The sequence below is a fragment of the Parus major genome, chromosome 6 (assembly GCF_001522545.3).
Source record: "Parus major isolate Abel chromosome 6, Parus_major1.1, whole genome shotgun sequence".
Taxonomy (NCBI): domain Eukaryota; kingdom Metazoa; phylum Chordata; class Aves; order Passeriformes; family Paridae; genus Parus; species Parus major.
The window spans coordinates 25,678,762-25,695,736 of record NC_031775.1 but is presented as its reverse complement, the minus strand read 5'-3'; positions in this window follow the sequence as shown (position 1 = coordinate 25,695,736).

The following is a 16,975-nucleotide window of genomic DNA, read 5'->3' as shown; positions in this document are numbered from 1 at the left end:
ATAATCCATGCATGGAGCCATTAACATCCGTCCGTGGTTTGTTATTCTTGTGAAACATCAGCAGGGGAAAAAAGGGAAAGTCCAAACCATGTGTCCTCAGAAAGAGCAGTGAGCACACAGCAAGCTGGACAAGTGGAAGCTCACACCCATCCATAAGATGGGGCAGGTCCACACCACTTCTAATTTCAAAACTGAAAGCAGAAACAAGAACGTCAAGGAGAAGGGAGATAAATGATGTCGTGTCATCTCATAAAAGGTCTGGATACACCTACAGATCCTTCCTTATGACTGTCATATAAACATTAGACTGGAACTGTGTAGAGGAGATTAAACTGGAGCAGAGAGAAGCTTCACATGTGTCATTCTACCAAAGGTTATTTTAGGATCAGCTTAGAAGCTGAGTAGTGGGTGGCAGCTGATTATATTACCAGAGGCATATCTAAATATCATGGGCTCATCAGGATCTCTCATAAAGGGTTGTGGCTGCACTGGAACTTGAGCTTGAAGCTTGGCCTGCAGAGCTGTCCCCTTCCCCAGGGCTGTAGCAATCCTCCCTGGGTATGAACTTCCCTCAGGGCAGGACACAGACACAGCACAAGCACTTGGGCTTAAAGGCCACATTTATTCAAGAACTAATGTCAAGGAACATACCCCCAAGACTCAAAGCAGCATTTTCCCAGCCAGGACCACTCTGCCGCCCTATGAACCCTGGTGAGCCACCATGAGCACACAGAACACCTGGGCACAGGACACATCCAAGTATCACACAAACAGTCCTACGTGGCCAAGCCAGCACCAAGCCACAGTTTCTTGCTTCTGTGCATGACAAGTCCCAGCAGTCAACTACCTCTGTCCAGTTGTCAGTGGATCACATCTTGATGGTAACTGCAGCTGAAGGAGGGCTTTGGAGGACCACAGCACAGCTTACCACGAATCCAGAAAAAAGTGTGTAGTGGACTAATCTCTGCTTACGTAAGAAGTGTCTGTGTTCTCCCACAAAAGCATCCACCTTCACAATCTTGAGTCAGAAAGCAGTGCAATCTTGTCACAGAGTCATGCCCATGGCTTAAGATGGCCAAGCAATGCTGCCAGTCCTGTCTTCAAATGGCCTAATTTCAGGTGATTTAGAGGAAACCACACAGCTTATTCATAGAGAGTAACCACTGAGCACAGCACCAAATGGCAGCGCTTGTTCTCACGCACAGATAGGCAGGCCCTCCCCTACAAAGAATCCTCCAATTCAACTAGAAAATAATCATGTACTTGATTCTCAAATGTTGCCATGACCTCAAGTTTGCAGAAAAAAGAAATCTCAATATATACTTAAATACATGTGTGCTTACATATATTAAATACATATGTATATATCAGCATTAAAATAATATTATAAATATTGGTGCTATACAGATTATAGATGTTGATGTTCTATAGATATTAACATACTATTTTAATATATAACAGATCTTAATAGCTTCCTATCAATCTCTTCCAGATTTCTGCACTAAACCCCTGGTTCATAATTAACTCTATTTAAATATTTTCAAGGCTTATAGCACAGCTTTTTAGTACTACTTGTATAAAATCTGCAAATATTTATTGAAGCTTTTAAAGTGAAGTTTATGTTAAAAGTGAACCATTACTCTGAAAAGCAGCTAATTATATCTTCATAAATTTGTAGCTGTTAAGCCATCCAAAACACTAGACAAAAGCCAGCTTCATTTTAGGTCCTCTCCCATTTCCAACTGTTCCAAGATGTTGGTACCTATAACTATATTGATGTTCTCATTTGATTAAAACCAAGTGCATCTACTGCAATTCTTGGATGAACCACTGTGTCAGGTTTTGCAGGCCCAGAAGTATAAATTAAATCTGAAATCTGGGCCTTGGTTTGGGTGGGCAGTCTTCCTTCAAGTTGTAAAAGCACTCAAATAACACCACATGTTAACTCCTCTGGCTTTCTCATGTAGTAGGACATCACCCCCTGGCCTTTTTCAGCACAGGAGGCCCATTCATCACAGGAGGCCACATTCCCCTGGTTTTTCCCTGAACACGAGTTAGAATCAGCTGACACTGGACCTGAGTCTTTGTCTGGATCAGAAAGATCAAGATGCCACCCAGTGCCCACCTTGCCTGCTCGAGCATTCCCACCAAAGGGACAAATCTTACCGCAGTAGCAGAAAAAGACATTTAGTTGCGCAAAGAGGGGCCTCTGGTGAGCCCACCCATCTGCTGTGCAACAAACTAAACACAAATACTGCAGTGACTGTATATAGCATGGAACAGGCCATGATACTTGGAATGATACAAGTTTCCAAGGCAGGTACATAACTCTGCTAACAAAGTAACAGAGAAGCAGGTGCGAACAGCAGAAACTAATACAATCTATATTGATAAACGCTGAGGAAAAGAAAATCAACACCATTTTCATCTTCTGTTAGGTCAGTGTATACACATTCATGCAAAAAGAGATCATGAAATTATTTTTTTAATTAATTTCCTCCCTCTACTTCGAAAATAAGTCTTTAACCTGTTTCCGTAAAATCCGCACAACTGCAAAGGAAAAGAATCACCATAACCACTAACTTACATCACCTGCCAGAAATAAGATCACCTCAACAGTTTGCAATTCAGAGGTTAATCTTCTTAAAGTTTTAAGACAAATCACTACTCATTATCCTACTGCAACTACACTCTTTGGCAGGAGAAGGTCACACCACCCACTGAAGAGAAAAATACGTATCTCTAGTGGTTCAAACCATGGCACATCATTGAAGGACTATTTTTAGCCACCTTCTAGACAGACTCAAATCAGTGAGAAATATTTCTTTCTGTAACTTGAAATTAGCCCTCAATAAGGAACTCTGATTGTTTCCCCAGTATAAGCCGGGCTGTCTGACATTGTTTGGAGGATAACTCATCCCCCTCCGAGCAGACGTACAACCACAATTCCTTTGGTGCATAGCCAAGACAGGCAACTACCAATTTCTCTCTTGATCAAACTCATACCTGAGCCTCCTGTTGTGCTACTCAGCTGAGTTATTACTCGTTGAAAAAGAACAGCAAGTAACTTCTGAACCATTTCACAGGCAACAGCCTTTTTCTCCCCTCCTACATGAACTGAAATGCCAAATACCAAACCTATTTGTAGCAGTCAGGATTAGTTCTAACAGGAGAACCACTGAGAGGATAAACTGATCTGAACATTTATCTAATCGCTAACCATCATTCCTACTTATTAGTTTATTGTACCCCAAATGCACAGAGTACTTAATATAATAGAGAAAGTTTGACCTGTGCCTGGAGGAACTCCCAAGGGTAGGAAAGAAACTGAAATAAGAAAAAAACTGTAAGAGAAACCAATCTCAAGTTACAGCCACTTCTGACAGCAGGGACATGGATCTTGGCTTTCATTCTGCAGGAACCTCTTTTGGCCATTACTGGAACTACCCAAAAGAAAGATAACCCTCTGTTAGATAATCAGCAAGTTACTCAAAACTGTAAATCTCTGCACTAACGTAACAGAATACCAAGAGGTGATGGTCCACAGGCTCTAGCACTTCATGCTCCTGGCTGTATTGATGTTCTTGCCATCTCTGAAGGTTACCCTTGAGGCATGAGGTCACTTTTGGAAACTACACACACCTTCAGCTTTAGAGGAAATTCATCTTGGGAGCCAGACATCCCAACTGCCTTGACTGTGCTCCTACCAAACACGGCAGACCCACGTGAACACACACCTAATGCAGCCTGCTGATTGTATCAGCACATTGCAATTGGGGCTGGTGATTGCTGGCACCACAAACCACCCCAGCGTCCCAGCACCTCAGCTCCATGCAAACATGCAGGTTGAGATGTGATCATTCCAAAGGCAATCAGTGTGCAAGATCATTACCAACCACTTCATGCACCTATACCTTGGAAAGTGACTCCATGGAAGTGGTATGAGGGTGAGGTAGGGAGGAAAGAGGAGTGTTCCTTTTAACTTTCCATTTCATATGCATTCAGTGCCATGTCTAAACATGTTCAGACATTTATTCCCCTCCCCATTTACCCTTCCTCCAAATCCTTGTCCTACAAATTTTATCTAGGATCAGAAAATTAAGCTGAATTCGTTTCTCTTTCTTATGCACACAGAGTAATAAAAAGACTTTGCAATCCAAATTCTGCACTTGTGTACACCTGCGTTAACCCCATTGTCCTCAAATTATTCCCTTAACAATGGCTGTGGGTTTGTACAGGTGTAGAACAAGCCCTGTAATTGGAATTTAACAAACAATTCCAACAGCAGAGAAAAAAAAAAAAAAAAAGAAAAAAAAAAAGTGAGACTTCAGCTCAGTCCTTGTGGCATTAGCTAACACACTCAAAGAGCAGAGAAAAAAAACCAAAACACGAAAACAAATTTTAAAGGTATTTAGGCATGTGCAGATGCTGGCAGGAAACTCAGGAGATTTCCAAATACTGCCCATTTTCTACTTAGATCCACAAACCAGAGCAATAGCACAGACTATAAATGAAGAAATTGCTTTTCATTTGCACCATTTTTTTCAGTATTCTCTTTAGCCTCCTTCCTGCTTCACCAAGTATTTTGCTTCCAAAACAAACTTTATAAGCTTCCTCATGGGATTACAATTTAGGCCATGATCCTACAAGTCCAAAAGCACAGACCCAGCTGGGCTGAAGACAATTCCTCAGAGGGCTGGCATGGATGCAAGCCCAGAGCATGTGCAGGACTGGGGCTTTGCACCACCAGCTCCCCAGAAGGGAAGCACCTCCAAACCACTTCTCCAGTCAGAAACAATACCAACAACAGCAGGCAGAGAGGCAAAACGGGGACAGGCAGAAAAGCAGGACTGAGGAAATGCCACACAACAGGAACAGGACATCAGCTGCTCCGTGCTGCCACCTCAACTAAACTTGATAGCTGCTCTTCCAGGCTGAGCTGGATTTTACACAGCTGTAAAATCAAATAAAAGCTTTCTGTTGCTATTAGGAGCTCTGGCTTGCAACCTTCACTTCAAATCAGCTTCCTCCAGCCCTCTTTCTCCATGCACCAAGCCACAGCCATGGTTAGGTTTGTTGTGATGGATAACTTGTTCACAACAGTCTAATGGGAAGTGTTATCCAGCTGGCAAACAAATGAGATCAGTGACTTTATAGGGCCAGCAATTACTCCTCAGTGATGCAGAATTACCACAGAGAGCTCAACACTGAAGATATGCCCTGACTGACAAATCAAAAAATTAATTACCAGCTGAGAAAATAATGGACAAGGGCTAAGACTGAGAAAGCCACGTTCAAGAGTGGTCCATCATTTGCAACAAGTACATTCTCAACAACAATTATTCCTCGTACAATTAGTACCACACTGGTACTCTTTCAGGATGGTAGACATCACAATTGGTCTGCAAACCATCAATGGTTGAGACAAAATAGCATTATCTAAAAATGGAGACATTGTTCAACCTGACCACAGCATTGTCAAACACACAAACCCCGCTCTATGCTCCAACACTGCAGAAGTAATTCAGCAGTACTTCCAGGAAAATTGATGTCTCCCAACTCCTTTTTGCAACTCCAAGACAACTTCCCCATGATCAGAAAGCCCTGCCATATTCACACACCATGCTCACAAGGCAACTGAACTAGAGGACCATGTGCTGCTGAACATTAATAGGCATTTTTGCAGACACTGAGACGAGTAATTTTTCCATAGCTTTTCATGTTAGGGCACAACCAGGTGAAAAAAAAGAAGTCTGCTTTTTGCTAAAACATAAGGAGATCTAGCCAAATTCTTCATCATCACCATTAAATGGAAAGTAATTGAAGGCGGATTAAGAGGGAAAAAAATAAATCAAACTACACAAGAACACATGATCTTGGAGATACAATTTCCACAGCCATGACTATTTGCTTTAACAGTGTATCCATAATCAGCAGCAAGACCTTCCCTTACCCTCTGGTCCCTCCATAACTCAGGAATTCAGTGCAGTTGCTGGCTGATGCTAGGCCCCAGAAGAGAAGAGGGGAAGAGACATACAGCACTCACAGGTTGCCAACACAACACCTGACCAGCCATGCCAGAGTTCTTCATGGCAATGTGATACAGAGAAACACAAGACAGGGTGAAGACATCGGCCTAAGTGGCTCCTCTCTCTCTCCCACTGCATTCAGATGAAGAGGTGAATGAAGGGGAGAAACATAACACTGACTAAATGATTAAGTAGATTAGCCAAGATTGCCAGCTCCAAACCTTAACAAAGTGGAGATCCTACATTATTTTGGAGAAAACAAATAAAAGGCAATCACAAAACCCTAGCAGCTATTTAAATGGAATCTAAATTACCAACATGACACCCAGGGTAAGTAAGAAACTCAAGGAGCTTGGTATTTTCTTTTGAAGTAAAGGCGTACAGGAAATTCAGCAGTCACATTTTCTTCCTTGGGCAAGAACACCCACACTGCTCACTCATTCATTCACTCCCATTTTTCTCTGTGCAGTGTCTGACCAAGAGGAGCCCAGACCGAGTCCTCCAGACACTCCTGCATCATGCACAAAAACAATCCTGATTTTTACAGTTTTATTTGGCTCGTTCACAAGACTCAGTCTCATGTAATCCACGGGCCTGATCCTTCTCCTAATAAGAGCAATGGCAAAACTCCAGCTGATTCAGTAGTTCTGCAGAGACCTTGCAGCGGCAAGAGGATAAACTTTAAGGGCCCAAGCCTTACACATTCACTTTTCTTGTTTCTGCAAGTAAACCTTTTAAAAATAATGGGACTGCTCCTAAGAGTCAAACATGCAGGACTGAGTAAGAACAGAAACCAAATGAGAAATATTTGGGGCTCCCCCTCCACCCTAACACAAGTGCATTTTCCCAAGCATCCTCTTATTCTGATAAATCAAATGATACCACCAAAAAAACCCAAACAAACAAACAAAAAAAAATAAAATAAAAGCAAAATGCCTAAAAATGCCACTGGAAGCAGGAAGAAGAAACCTAAGTCCTTCTTCTTTTGAAATAAGGACAATCAAATGATGAGTAGCTGAAAATGTGGCCACACACACACACACTCCTTCATATACACAGACATACACAGAGGCAGTTCATCAGAAGTGAATCGGAGAGAGAAAGATGAATTTGAACCCTTTATCCCCTGTCCTTTATAAAAGCTGCCACTCAGTAAACGGAGATTGCTCTAATTACTGTGACAATTCTGCACCCCGTTCAAACAACTTTTGTGTTCTGGACAGGTTTCTCCGCGAGTTTGAAATTCTTGGCCTGAGAACCACTCTTGTCTAAAAGAGGTTTCTCGTTGCAAACGCAGAATGCAACACTAACAAGTTGTCCCTCTTTTCAGCTCCTTTCATTCTCCTCTTTTCCAACTGCCTGATTCAGGGCTTAATGGAAACTTGTCAAGGCTTTTCTTCCCACAAACCCTGTAGAGCCCCAAGGCAATCTGTGCACAGAGCAACCACAGGAATCTCATATTGTCAATTAAAATTGAATAGACACCTGATAACCAAGTATGCATTCAAGAATAATGTACATCACATGCATATACACAGACATACCTGTGTAGCCAGTCCAATGCACACATTTGGGCACACCAGCAGCACAGCAACTCGCTACTTCCCCTTTACAACCACCCAGTGACACCCAGGTTCTACTTTTCACTTTTTCATTCCATATTTATTAAATTTAATTTCACATTTATGAAATTAAAAACAAAGTACTTTCAAGTACTGTAGTCGAGCAACAGAGTACAATGGAAAATAAACTAACTACATATACCAAGCACTTGGCCTTTAATAACCCTGGGGATTGTAAAGATATTTAGCTTATTTATCCAGATAAAATAAGCTCTGTGGATATTCTTTACACAGTGGTTTGTGACCAATGCAGCAGTTGCATTTGTGACTAGCTTCTGTACCTTTTTTTATTTTAATTGACACAGACATGATTTAAACTACATTTTATGGTGTAGTTTAAGAATTAATAAAAATCCCATGGGAGAATGTAGCAGGGATTGAAGTAAACTGAGAGGTTTGGTTAATAATAATAAAAATCTCAAAGAACTTGACTTCCAGACAGACAACTATAATCTGTAACTCCTCTGAAAGGGAGAAAACCTTCCTGTAAATGTCCCATAGAAAACACAGCTAGAAACACTGACTGCCATCTTATTCTTCTGATGTGTTCACTCAAGGTCATACTTCCCTTGGATGCTTTAATATTGGCAAACATTTATAATAGAGCAGTTTCAATAGCTGTCTGTTCAGCCTGGGCGTAGATCAATGCATCATCTATATGCCGACTTCCAGAGCTTGTCTATGTCAGAGTAGTGGTCCTGGTTTTATAAATCTCTTAAATCTAATTAAACCAATGCAAACCTCTTACCGTCTATGCTCCCAAACCAGTTCACTCGTTTAACCAAGTTAAAATTATTCAGCCTAAGGTTTAAAGCAGTTCCAAGAGAACCTTTATTAAATATTAGTATCAGTTAAAAACAGGAATCAATGCAGTGGTTTTTCTCCAGAACAGAAAAGCCTATATTCTCAGACTTTTCCAGATCATTATTTAAGGAGTCAGTGGCTCCAGTGGGAGTTCGGATGTGCTCCAAGAGGTACGCCTCCACCTTTTCTTGCTCTAATTTTCCCTTTCTTAAAATAGGACTATTTGTTTCTATTGTATCAACATCCAAGAATCTCTCATATTCCCCAGAAAGTCCCTTTGCAGTATTTTCAGACTGGCAATTTCTATAACTTTATTACTTCCCACATCCTCCTTTTGGACAGCAGGTTTTGGGTTTTTTTCCCTTTTTGGTGTCTCTGCTGCATCACTGCCAGTAGTGAATTAAGCAGCAGAGAATTATTTTATTGTATACAGCATCTTTTATGCCACAGATACTTTGGAAAGACCTATAAAGCTGCGAGATAGACACAAATCAAGCACATTTATGTAGTCATACTTGGTAGCCATAGGCATGCAATCATACTTCCCATGGAGCCTAGGGCACTAAAACCTGTTCTGACTAGAGGGGAGAACAGTTAGGCAGGACTGTGTCAGTAGGAAGAACAAAATGGTTAAGTCCAACAAGAGTCCCTCCTGAATTCAGCCTCACTCCCTAGCAGGAGTTTGGTACTCAAAACATATGACCCCAAAAAGAAACTGCCCTCCCATGTCTTTCCTTGCACTTCCTTCACCAAGCAGCAAAGGCATTTCAAACAACATAAATCCACTCTCCGCTCAAAGCCTACTTGGCTCCTATAATTTCTATCATTTTCCTGTCATCATTTCTTCTTCGCTGAAGCCAGCAGCATATGAGTCAGAGAACAATCATTAACTTTTACAACTTCCATACAAATCCACCTACTCATATTAGAAAAGCAGAATTGACATGCAAGGCGGCCTCGGACCAAACCCTGATCCTGCCAGGATGCTCCACACTTCTGTGGGAAAGTCGGATACAGCAGAAGCAGGAGCTCATTCAAGAATGCACCATTGGAAATGTAACTTTACTTCCCCCCTCCCCTTCCTCCCCCAGAAGCAAAGGACTATGAAGAACCAGCAATACATCAATATCATATTCAGTTGAGTTTGGCTTTCTCAATACCTTCATCCACTTTTGAAGAACTTGGCCATTGGTTCAAGACACACGGGGCCTGATGCAAAGCCCTCTGTTATTAATAGAAGCTTTTTTTCCACTGACTTCAATGGATCTTGGACCAAGCCCAAGGAAGACAAGATTTCACAGCAGCAAGAGTGACACACATTCTCCGCATTGAAAAAAAAAATTAAAAGAAACAATACGAAGCATTTACTATGTCAATCTGTATAGCACACTTTTGTTTGTGTTTTGCTCTTTTAAAATAGCCTCTAGGCTGTTGGATTAGTGCACCCAAAAAGTCTCTCTGAAGATGGAAGGAATCACAGGCAGATACAAAATGCTATGGTGAGATACATAACAATCTCAGTACCTCCCTCAACTAGGATATAGAGGCATCCTCTACCACAACATTTCTTGTAAGTTGCTGCAGCCACACTTTAAAGTGCCCCAGCACTATCAAACTCCTACAGTAACAGCTACAGTATTACCCATGATGAATTAATTTATATTAATAAGGCTATCGCGCGCATTTCCATATGAAACCCATTGTTCTGGAACATTAATAAAAACCTCACTAAGTGAAGTAACGTGGAGCCCCTACACTTAACTTAAAGATATTGAAAATAAATACATTTAGAACTAAATTGCTAATATCTTTAGTTTATCATATATGGCACAGCAAGCAGAAACCCAGCTATCTTCTCAGTACGTATTTATAGCATCACCCGTTCCCATTCATTCTGCATTTTCTTAGAGAATCTGCTGTACCCTACATCTGCAATTCATTGACTTTACAATTTACCACATGTTGAGATGGAGAGGTCTCAGCTCCATTTGAATCACTGCACAAATATGCAAGTGATTTATCGTTTTAAAACTAAAGACTGCAGAAGAACGACTCCACTTTTCCTGAACATTACTCCTTCTGGCAGACCATGAACAATTACAGCGCGTACTAATTAAGCTCTGTAAATGTGCTGTGCCCTGCTAATGCCTACCAGGCCTCAAATTTAGTTGCATGAAGCCAAACTTCAGCCAGCGACTTAACTCATTCAGCACTGCCCAGTTGCCTGAGCGTGACCCCACAAAGAATAAGGGTCGAGGGTTTAGCCAACCTAAAACAAAGGCGTGAGACTGAACAGATTTTGCCGTAAAGAATCACAGGGGGGAGATGCTGGAGGGGGTGGGAAGCATCTTGGGAATGAGAGGAACATCCTTGTTGATAACCTGTTAAAAAGGTACAATACCACACCAGCTTTGCAGAGAAGTGCTGGGGGATTCGGATCTGTCCCTAGGGGCTAATAAGTCACAGCGCTCCATTGATTAGGGAAATGCATAAAACCTTCAACAAAACTGTACAGCTATTTGTGGAAGAGCTGAATTGACAGCCCCCTCTTTTTCTTTTTTTTTTAAAGTCAGGCTTTACATGACTCTAGAAGAAAAACATATGGCCAAAGGAGTGCAGCTTTCCACCACACACATAACTCTGCCTTTTTCTTAAATTAGTCTCCAAGCACAACAGTAACCTACGGGGAACCTGAAATCAACTGCTAGAGAAATTAAAGCTAAAAGTAATACCTAGGCATATTTGAGTAATCACATTATCTTGTTAAAACACACACACCCCTCCAGCACAGATAAGACAGCAGCACTTCAAATCTGACTGTCCACTCTAGCAAAGCGTGTGTAATGGGGAGTGAGCCGAGAACAACGAGCTTTGCTGAGCGAAGCACTGCTTCTTCTCGGGCCCCAGACTCTCCTGACACTTAAGAGTCAATCCCCAGATCCCAAGCTTCCCCTCTAACCATCCATTCAAATACTGGCGTTTCCCCCCCCCGCCCCCCCCCCAAGTTTCTACAATTTCTCCTCACGCTCCAACATCCCTCCTTTGTCCTCCAATTACTCTCCAGTGGCCCCCCTGCTCTGGCAGTGCCTCCCCCACCACCCTGTTCACTTCTCCCTGCTCCCCTCCATGCTGACCTACTGTCCATCCCACATTGTCCCTTCCAGCAGGACACAGGGCTTCTCCTCTAAAAACTGCCTCTAACCTCAACATCTTCATTCATTTAGCGCGTGTTTTCCCTTAACGTGGGCTTTTGCTGCTTTCTAAGAGGCTCTGTTTTATACACACAAACCAGTCTAATATATATATTTCCAAGCATCCTCCTTCTGCATAAAACCTGGGGCAGTTCGTCCCCAAGCTCAGCAGTACGCGAGAAAATTAAAGGACATTTCCAGGTGTCATCTGTCTTTAAGTGTTTGCTTGTGCCGGTATCTAGGAAATACTGCACAATACTGCTGAGAGCTCTGTAAAGGACAAGAGCTGTGCTAAACTTCTCCCCTCCTTCAGCCTGGCTGCATCACCCACTGCCCAGCCTCAACAGCACCACAAGCGTTAATTATAAACTTCGGAGCCCACGTTAATAAAAAAAAAAAGAACAAACATAAACCAGCAGTTGGGAGGAGCAGCAGAAAAATTCTTCGCTTTTAGGTGGGGAGAGAAAGGATTTCCATATCTTCCCCACACACCCCCAACACCACACTTCATCTCTCATTGCTTATAATTAGTGAAAGAAATTTGACCCACTGCCAGTGTCTGTGGACCTTGGATATTATAAGGCCAGCGTGGCGTCAAATATCTTAACATTCATAAGTGTTATAGGCTGTAAATAAACCCCGTGGATTTATGACCCTGCGGTGCTTGCCAGCAAACGACTGTGGCACATTTCTTTCAGCAGACCTGTCGAGGTGCAAGTTTGCCTTTGGTTGTAAAATTAACCATTTCCTTCACAAATGTGCCCAATTAAAAGTCAAAGTTTTAAGGCTTACTTACATATTTGCCAGGACATGGGACTAAGGAGACGCCCGGGGAACACAGCTTTAAACGTCCCCCTAAACCTCACAACTCCCTCCAAAGCTCAACTTCTCACAACAGCCCCAATGTGCAAGCAAAGTGTCCGATTTCACCAAAAAGCCCTGAAAAAAACCCAAAGTGACAAGCCGAACGCTGTTAAATTTCTACGTGCCTATCGCCAGCCCTCATTTTTGGCTGCTCTGAGGCTGGGGGGAGCAGGCGTCTCCCCCCAGGCTGTGCCTGGAGAAGGATCTCCTCCCTTCCCCCAGGATAATGTCATCTGCTTCCTGTGTAGGAGAGCATTTGCTAAATCCAGGTTGTCTCATGCTTAACTGCCAATAATCCAACTTCCACATAACTCCCAGACAGCTGGGAAAAGGTCCTTAGAGTTTTTAGTCATGGTACAGAAACACACGTCCACACAAAAAATCTGCAGCTGTCCTTTTTCTCTACACCACATTTTTTTATCTGATTTTGGGGCCCACTCATGAAAGTCTTGACAAATTTAAAACATTTTTACCTACATTCTGGTTTACAAGCGCCAGTGAAAGCTGCAACATGTTCCTTTCCCCCCTCCATCTTCAGCTGACAAATCAGCACATACTTACTCGAACAAAAAATGAAGGGGAAGAAGGGAAAAAATAAACCACATCACCCTATTCAACATCCTCAGTCCTTGCATGTATGCAGTCAAAAAACTGGAAAGGCATCTACTGTATTTTTTTTTTTTTTCACTACAGATCAGCCACTGGTGCACCTATTAAAATTGTTCGATTTCCAAAGCAAATATTATTTTTAATGAAGTGCAGTCCTGCAATTATCCTGCACACTCAAGTAACAGTACTGCATTATATTGTTTTGCAAGGTCCCAGAAACATGAAACTTTTCTCTAACTAATTTTCATAGCCCCCTGAAGAGAAACTGATGGAGTAAGCAATGCAGCATTTGCTCCAGAATAAAATCATATCGGGAGAAAAAAAAAAAAAAGAAAAGAAAAAAGAAAAAAAAGAAAAAAAAAAAGCGTAGCATTAAAAATAAATCAGCTTCTTTACTGCAAATAAGTTAACAAACACAATCTGTCTGCCACTATATACCAGCTATGCTAATGCTATAGCAGAGTGATTCAGCAATCTACCTAATTAAGCACGAGGAAAGTTTCTTTATGGAGGTTCCATTTGATTTACACCAAAGGATCATCAGTTCTTATTTAACAGCTTGTTTTTATGCAAGTCCAGAAACTTTAATAAAAGCATGTCCATTTTTTTTTTTAAACAAAGCAAATAATTCACTCTCCAATGAATAGCTCTGTATCATAAAGTACCAAAGTGCTGACATACTAAGTTGTATCTACATTATTAAACTAGTTGGTGGACGTTAATACTATAATCCATACTGCAGACATTAAACCTCAACCATAAAGATTAGTAAAGAATTAATATTGTCACATCGAGACTGAAACCTTAACACTCCAACCATAAATATTTCTGAAGGAGATGAAAAACAATTAGCATAAATACCAAAGAAGGGCAAGAACACCTGTTCTTTTTCAGGGCGATAAGCATTTTATTGTTCTCTATTTAAAATGTAATGACCTGTGTAATTACAGTAATATTACATTGTATTGCAAGGGCTTGGAATGTCACACTTTGAAAAGTGTTGTCAAAACAATTGGAGGGAGGGAAAAAAAAAAGGACCACCATTAACCCTTCACACCCCAGGGTCTAAAGCTTTTGTATTAGGCAGGATTAGTTTGTTTGATTCAGCAGATAAAGAAAAACATCAATTTTTTAAGGCAATTAACAAAGAATGTTTCTTCCTAAACATAAAAATCAAGACCATGGGGCTGCTCTCCACCATAGCTATTCCAAACTTCAGGGCCAAACATAAGCTCACCCCTACAGTCTCACTCAGCCAGCAACAACTTAGGGGAAAGGAAGATGCAACAGCAATAGTAAAAATAAGAGCATCCACCAGCAGGGTTTTCTCACATCACACTGCATCTATTTGCTTACCAAAAGCATTAACCAAGCTCCAAATTTAAGCTAAAAATCAAGTAGACCACTTCTACATTTTCCAGCTCTGAAAGGAAAACAGTCTCCTTTATTATCCATGACATGCAGCCACCCCAGTCCCTCTCCAAGTGCAGGGATGGAACTGGTGCTCTCAGATGCGTCACTTCATTACTGTTTGACTAGACCTCTACTTAATAACATCTATTCTCATAAGCACGCCACAGTATTCTATCAATAGCAATATCAGCATGCAAAAAATCTTTGATTTTTAAAAATAAAATTATTCTTATCAATCTTGATAAAGAGTTTGCAGTATTTAAAGCATTATCCTTGAGAAAAGATTATTCCTAATAAGCAGATTTTATGATACTGCATAATTCTTCACATTCCTGAAGCAGTAAAGGAGAAATTCTGCCCACAAGTTTGCTCTTGAACAGACAATTACAGGTACATTTAAAAAATACAATAATCCCACTACACCCCCAAATAAAGCAACAAAAAAAAAATTCCAGGAAAAAAAACCACAACAAAAAAACCACACCCACAGACTTTTAAGATTGTACAACAGCAAAAGGAAAAGAAAAACAATTTTGCTACGTATCTGCATCACCTCTTTACCTTGCATGCTCTGACACTCAACAAATATGGCTCCGGGAAAAACTACATAAATAAAAATAAAATTCGTAATTATGCAGAACCATCTATACCTTTCCAAGGCGTATTTAAAAATAAAATAAAATCAAACAGGAGAGAGAAAGATCTAGTTCATCTGGAATTGAAAGCTGGTACAGCAGAGAACTAGAATCCACCTAAAAATAGTGTGTGACAGACAACAGCTATCCCGCTGAATCTTTATAATATTCTGCTCTCAGGCCTAAATAAACAACTTTAATTTTTCCTGGCTATAATTAAGTGGCAGGCAAACAAACAAGAATACGGAATGTGAAAGAATAAGGTTAAGAAGATAGGAAAAGGGTGCTGGAGCCTGGATGTGGAAATAAGAAAATTGCCTATTGAGTGTGGAAATATCCTTTCAGAATTCATCTGATAACACAAGCAGGCCACCTGCTATATCTACGATAAACCAACCTGTAAGCTTTTGTACAGCACCTTTAATTCACACGAGCCCAACATTCCTATGGAGGCCTTTTTTAAGGGTGGGGGAGCAAGGGGAGGAATGCTCCAGGAGAGCTAACTGCTGAAGGATCCTATCCCCACAAGCTAAGGGAAAAGGGATCTGTAATAAAGGTAATGAGGAAAAAGGAGCTGGAGCAGTTGTAAGAAAAATGCTCTGAGAAAAAGGCAGCAGAGGTGTGCTTCCTATTAGTCTGCACTTGGAACAGTGGAATGCATTGAAGGTAAAAACCGAGGGGAAAAAAAAGGGAATACAAAGCTTCACAATTCGTAACAAAGTGATTTGGAACAAAGATTGTTTTGCCATCTGGATTCTGGTAGTTATGGAATTTGGAATTTATCACCATCATCCATATACATGCGGGTGACCATATTCAAAAGAAAAAATATAATGCATTCAGCCCCTGAATTCCCCTCCCCATCATTACAATTGCAAACTGCAGTCACCCCTCTGCTACTGTCCCAGAAATCACCTCCTCGCAAAAAGAGCCTCACAAGCTTCCAAAATAAAACTCTGCCACAGCCCTAAACATATGCAAAGTCAGAAAACCTTCCTCACAACCTCCCTGTCACTCTACATTTACTAATCTGTGTCTACTGACGTTTTACTAAGTGAAAACAAGACTGACCCGATGTTTAATATTTTAATGCTTTAAAACACTTGTAGATCTGATATACTGAAGTTGTCCAAGCCCTCAGTCATTAGTACGGCTTCAACATCTACCCAACAGTAGATCTATTATTGTAAATCGCTATCTCGTGTTACCGCAAGGAAAAAAAAAAGTGTATAAACACACATGGTGATGGTGGGAACGCTTCAGACTCAGAAACATCCAGAAGAAACAAAACAGCAATGCTAAAGCCATATGTAGGAATCAGTGGTGTTTGCAAGTCCCAGTAGATTTAACCATTCAAAATGAAAACAATGTTTAAACTCTTTAAAAAAGGAAAGAAAAGGTGACACTTGAGAAATCTGATGTCAGAGCAGAACACACCGTGGGTGACACTACAACACAAACCCACCAACAGACCCTAAAGTTTCCTGGGATCTGGGCTAGACCACGCTCTAGCTGCAGGCACACGCAGACCTGCACCCCCAGCCAGTGAACCCCGAGTTAGGGGTGAAGGGAAAAAAAAAAAAAAGGCAAAAAACCAAAAAAAAAAAAAAAAAAAAAAAAAAAAAAAAAAACCCGGACGCTTTCAGCAAATTGTTTTCCTGCCAGCATACTTCCAAGAGGAATTTTGCTCGACTTGTCTGATTATTTTTTGCGCTGCTGTTGTTGTTGCCAGAGCCAAGCGAGGCGAGTTGTTTCCGGACTCAGCCCCGCGCCCCGAGCGCGGCTCCCCCCGCTCCGCGGCGGGACGG